The following is a 6,444-nucleotide window of genomic DNA, read 5'->3' as shown; positions in this document are numbered from 1 at the left end:
CTTGGGCATAGCATTTTACCAAATCACCTCATTCTTTGGGGCACACGTGAGGAACACAAATGCGAACAAGCCTGAATGGTCCCCAGGACAATATGCAACTGAAAACTCACACCCCAGAAGTGACTCGAACCCATACTCCCAGAAGCAACGCAACTGGTATGTACAAGACGCCTTAATCCACTTGACCATCACGACCGGACAAAATGAGGTGATAGCCGAGGCTATTTGAACCACCCCACCGCCGGCACTCGGATAGTAATCTTGGGCATAGCATTTTACCAAATCACCTCATTCTTTGGGGCACACGTGAGGAACACAAATGCGAACAAGCCTGAATGGTCCCCAGGACAATATGCAACTGAAAACTCACACCCCAGAAGTGACTCGAACCCATACTCCCAGAAGCAACGCAACTGGTATGTACAAGACGCCTTAATCCACTTGACCATCACGACCGGACAAAATGAGGTGATAGCCGAGGCTATTTGAACCACCCCACCGCCGGCACTCGGATAGTAATCTTGGGCATAGCATTTTACCAAATCACCTCATTCTTTGGGGCACACGTGAGGAACACAAATTGTGCCCCAAAGAATGAGGTGATTTGGTAAAATGCTATGCCCAAGATTACTATCCGAGTGCCGGCGGTGGGGTGGTTCAAATAGCCTCGGCTATCACCTCATTTTGTCCGGTCGTGATGGTCAAGTGGATTAAGGCGTCTTGTACATACCAGTTGCGTTGCTTCTGGGAGTATGGGTTCGAGTCACTTCTGGGGTGTGAGTTCTCAGTTGCATATTGTCCTGGGGACCATTCAGGCTTGTTCGCATTTGTGTTCCTCACGTGTGCCCCAAAGAATGAGGTGATTTGGTAAAATGCTATGCCCAAGATTACTATCCGAGTGCCGGCGGTGGGGTGGTTCAAATAGCCTCGGCTATCACCTCATTTTGTCCGGTCGTGATGGTCAAGTGGATTAAGGCGTCTTGTACATACCAGTTGCGTTGCTTCTGGGAGTATGGGTTCGAGTCACTTCTGGGGTGTGAGTTTTCAGTTGCATATTGTCCTGGGGACCATTCAGGCTTGTTCGCATTTGTGTTCCTCACGTGTGCCCCAAAGAATGAGGTGATTTGGTAAAATGCTATGCCCAAGATTACTATCCGAGTGCCGGCGGTGGGGTGGTTCAAATAGCCTCGGCTATCACCTCATTTTGTCCGGTCGTGATGGTCAAGTGGATTAAGGCGTCTTGTACATACCAGTTGCGTTGCTTCTGGGAGTATGGGTTCGAGTCACTTCTGGGGTGTGAGTTTTCAGTTGCATATTGTCCTGGGGACCATTCAGGCTTGTTCGCATTTGTGTTCCTCACGTGTGCCCCAAAGAATGAGGTGATTTGGTAAAATGCTATGCCCAAGATTACTATCCGAGTGCCGGCGGTGGGGTGGTTCAAATAGCCTCGGCTATCACCTCATTTTGTCCGGTCGTGATGGTCAAGTGGATTAAGGCGTCTTGTACATACCAGTTGCGTTGCTTCTGGGAGTATGGGTTCGAGTCACTTCTGGGGTGTGAGTTTTCAGTTGCATATTGTCCTGGGGACCATTCAGGCTTGTTCGCATTTGTGTTCCTCACGTGTGCCCCAAAGAATGAGGTGATTTGGTAAAATGCTATGCCCAAGATTACTATCCGAGTGCCGGCGGTGGGGTGGTTCAAATAGCCTCGGCTATCACCTCATTTTGTCCGGTCGTGATGGTCAAGTGGATTAAGGCGTCTTGTACATACCAGTTGCGTTGCTTCTGGGAGTATGGGTTCGAGTCACTTCTGGGGTGTGAGTTTTCAGTTGCATATTGTCCTGGGGACCATTCAGGCTTGTTCGCATTTGTGTTCCTCACGTGTGCCCCAAAGAATGAGGTGATTTGGTAAAATGCTATGCCCAAGATTACTATCCGAGTGCCGGCGGTGGGGTGGTTCAAATAGCCTCGGCTATCACCTCATTTTGTCCGGTCGTGATGGTCAAGTGGATTAAGGCGTCTTGTACATACCAGTTGCGTTGCTTCTGGGAGTATGGGTTCGAGTCACTTCTGGGGTGTGAGTTTTCAGTTGCATATTGTCCTGGGGACCATTCAGGCTTGTTCGCATTTGTGTTCCTCACGTGTGCCCCAAAGAATGAGGTGATTTGGTAAAATGCTATGCCCAAGATTACTATCCGAGTGCCGGCGGTGGGGTGGTTCAAATAGCCTCGGCTATCACCTCATTTTGTCCGGTCGTGATGGTCAAGTGGATTAAGGCGTCTTGTACATACCAGTTGCGTTGCTTCTGGGAGTATGGGTTCGAGTCACTTCTGGGGTGTGAGTTTTCAGTTGCATATTGTCCTGGGGACCATTCAGGCTTGTTCGCATTTGTGTTCCTCACGTGTGCCCCAAAGAATGAGGTGATTTGGTAAAATGCTATGCCCAAGATTACTATCCGAGTGCCGGCGGTGGGGTGGTTCAAATAGCCTCGGCTATCACCTCATTTTGTCCGGTCGTGATGGTCAAGTGGATTAAGGCGTCTTGTACATACCAGTTGCGTTGCTTCTGGGAGTATGGGTTCGAGTCACTTCTGGGGTGTGAGTTTTCAGTTGCATATTGTCCTGGGGACCATTCAGGCTTGTTCGCATTTGTGTTCCTCACGTGTGCCCCAAAGAATGAGGTGATTTGGTAAAATGCTATGCCCAAGATTACTATCCGAGTGCCGGCGGTGGGGTGGTTCAAATAGCCTCGGCTATCACCTCATTTTGTCCGGTCGTGATGGTCAAGTGGATTAAGGCGTCTTGTACATACCAGTTGCGTTGCTTCTGGGAGTATGGGTTCGAGTCACTTCTGGGGTGTGAGTTTTCAGTTGCATATTGTCCTGGGGACCATTCAGGCTTGTTCGCATTTGTGTTCCTCACGTGTGCCCCAAAGAATGAGGTGATTTGGTAGAATGCTATGCCCAAGATTACTATCCGAGTGCCGGCGGTGGGGTGGTTCAAATAGCCTCGGCTATCACCTCATTTTGTCCGGTCGTGATGGTCAAGTGGATTAAGGCGTCTTGTACATACCAGTTGCGTTGCTTCTGGGAGTATGGGTTCGAGTCACTTCTGGGGTGTGAGTTTTCAGTTGCATATTGTCCTGGGGACCATTCAGGCTTGTTCGCATTTGTGTTCCTCACGTGTGCCCCAAAGAATGAGGTGATTTGGTAAAATGCTATGCCCAAGATTACTATCCGAGTGCCGGCGGTGGGGTGGTTCAAATAGCCTCGGCTATCACCTCATTTTGTCCGGTCGTGATGGTCAAGTGGATTAAGGCGTCTTGTACATACCAGTTGCGTTGCTTCTGGGAGTATGGGTTCGAGTCACTTCTGGGGTGTGAGTTTTCAGTTGCATATTGTCCTGGGGACCATTCAGGCTTGTTCGCATTTGTGTTCCTCACGTGTGCCCCAAAGAATGAGGTGATTTGGTAAAATGCTATGCCCAAGATTACTATCCGAGTGCCGGCGGTGGGGTGGTTCAAATAGCCTCGGCTATCACCTCATTTTGTCCGGTCGTGATGGTCAAGTGGATTAAGGCGTCTTGTACATACCAGTTGCGTTGCTTCTGGGAGTATGGGTTCGAGTCACTTCTGGGGTGTGAGTTTTCAGTTGCATATTGTCCTGGGGACCATTCAGGCTTGTTCGCATTTGTGTTCCTCACGTGTGCCCCAAAGAATGAGGTGATTTGGTAAAATGCTATGCCCAAGATTACTATCCGAGTGCCGGCGGTGGGGTGGTTCAAATAGCCTCGGCTATCACCTCATTTTGTCCGGTCGTGATGGTCAAGTGGATTAAGGCGTCTTGTACATACCAGTTGCGTTGCTTCTGGGAGTATGGGTTCGAGTCACTTCTGGGGTGTGAGTTTTCAGTTGCATATTGTCCTGGGGACCATTCAGGCTTGTTCGCATTTGTGTTCCTCACGTGTGCCCCAAAGAATGAGGTGATTTGGTAAAATGCTATGCCCAAGATTACTATCCGAGTGCCGGCGGTGGGGTGGTTCAAATAGCCTCGGCTATCACCTCATTTTGTCCGGTCGTGATGGTCAAGTGGATTAAGGCGTCTTGTACATACCAGTTGCGTTGCTTCTGGGAGTATGGGTTCGAGTCACTTCTGGGGTGTGAGTTTTCAGTTATATATATATATATATATATTATATATATATATATATATATTATATATATATATATATATATATATTATATATATATATATATATATTATATATATATATATATATATATATATATATATATATATATATATATATATATATATATATAGTCATGAACGAAATACCTTCATTATGGATATGTCCATGCGGGGTTTCCAGGGTCTGATGGCCATGTTGTCAGCCGGTCAGCTGTGAGCCTATTTTAGGGGGTACGGTCAGCTGTGAGCCTATTTTAGGGGGTACGGTCAGCTGTGAGCCTATTTTAGGGGGTACGGTCAGCTGTGAGCCTATTTTAGGGGGTACGGTCAGCTGTGAGCCTATTTTAGGGGGTACGGTCAGCTGTGAACCGGTAGTAGTGGGTACAGTCAGCTGTGAGCCTGTGGTAAATGGTACAATCAGCTGTGAGCCGGTTGTAGGGGTTGCGGTCAGCTTTACACGGAGGCCGGAGCCTAACTGGGAAGCAGAGTGGCCGAACCCCCGCCCCGCCCTTTGCGGTATTGGATATCATTCGAACCCCTCTTGGTAATGGAAACCACAGACCCCATACGTATGCTGGAAGTCACAGACTCCATTCATGTGCTGGTGGCCACTGACTCCATACATGTGTGGAGGCAACAGACTCCATATAAATCCTGGGAGAGTTATTTGTCCACCAGTTTAGTGCTGCTGATTGTGCTGTTGTTGGTGCTGACGCTGTTGTTGGTGCTGACGCTGCTGTTATTGGTGCTGACGTTGTTACTATTCTCGTCTGACTGTTTGAACTGGAGGAGAATTACTACGTAGGTAGAGATGAAGCTGACGATCTGTGGGAGAGAAGCTGTTGTAGTTTATTGTGCTGGCCACTGCTCTAATAATACACACTCATGCACACATGTATACACATACACACACACACACACACACACACACACACACACACACACACACACACACACACACACACACACACACACACACACACACACACACACACACAGGCACTTCGGGGCCTCGTAGCCTGGTGGATAGCGCGCAGGATTCGTAATTCTGTGGCGCGGGTTCGATTCCCGCACGAGGCAGAAACAAATGGGCAAAGTTTCTTTCACCCTGAATGCCCCTGCTACCTAGCAGTAAATAGGTACCTGGGAGTTAGTCAGCTGTCACGGGCTGCTTCCTGGTGTGTGTGTGTGTGTGTGTGTGTGTGTGTGTGTGTGTGTGTGTGTGTGTGTGTGGTGTGGGGAAGAAAAAAAAAAAAAAAAGTAGTTAGTAAACAGTTGATTGACAGTTGAGAGGCGGGCCGAAAGAGCAAAGCTCAACCCCCGTAAAAACACAACTAGTAAACACACACATTGAACTGTGTGTGATGTAATTGGACTCAAACAAACAAAACTCACAGGAATAATAACAAATGCAGAGTTTCCCCAGGACTACACTGTAATAAGGAGAGAAAGGGGGAAGGAAGGGGAGGAGGCAGAGTAGCCCTACTGATGAGAAAGGAACTGAGTTTTGAGGAAACGGTTATTCCAGGCTGTGAGGGGGTTCAGAGACTTTATAACAGGCACCTTGACGATGGGAGGACCAAGAGTAGTAGTAACTGTGATATATATCTCACCACCAAATGACAGACGACCCTGGCAAGAGTATGACAGACACAACATAGTGGTTAACATAATAATTGAGAGAGCAGCCGCTGCTGCCTGTAGAAATCGATCCCATCTGGGGGAATTCAATCATGGAATGATAGACTGCGAAAACTAGGAACCGCATGGAGGTGAAGCAACATGGGGAGTTAAACTGTTGGAAGTGGCGACAAGAAACTTTTAAAGTCACCATGTCAAGGGACCCTCATGAATAAGAGGCAACGATGAACCAACAAAACTAGACCAAGTATTCACTCTGAACGACTCAGACATAAGGGAAATCGGTTTCGAAGCCCCCGTGGGAATGAGTGATCACAGTATTGTGATGTTTGAGTACCTGGTGGAAGTAGAGATAAGGTACTCAAGGAATGACCCAGAAAACAAAAGGCAGGCATTCCGGAAGGGAAACTATGAGGAGATAAGAAAATTTCTAACAGATATAGCTTGGGAAACAGAGCTCAGAGGAAAGACTTCCCAAGGAATGATAGACTACATCACGCAGAAGTGTAAGGAGGCAGCAGACAAGTTCGTCCAAGTCCAAAAGGAAAAAAAAAAGGAAATGCAGACAAGAAACAAAATGGTTTAATCAGAGGTTTAAGCTAGCAAAGCAACTAA

The sequence above is a fragment of the Procambarus clarkii genome, chromosome 6 (genome assembly GCF_040958095.1).
Source record: "Procambarus clarkii isolate CNS0578487 chromosome 6, FALCON_Pclarkii_2.0, whole genome shotgun sequence".
Lineage (NCBI taxonomy): Eukaryota > Metazoa > Arthropoda > Malacostraca > Decapoda > Cambaridae > Procambarus > Procambarus clarkii.
The sequence above is the reverse complement of the archived record's forward strand: the minus strand, read 5'-3'. Positions refer to the sequence as shown.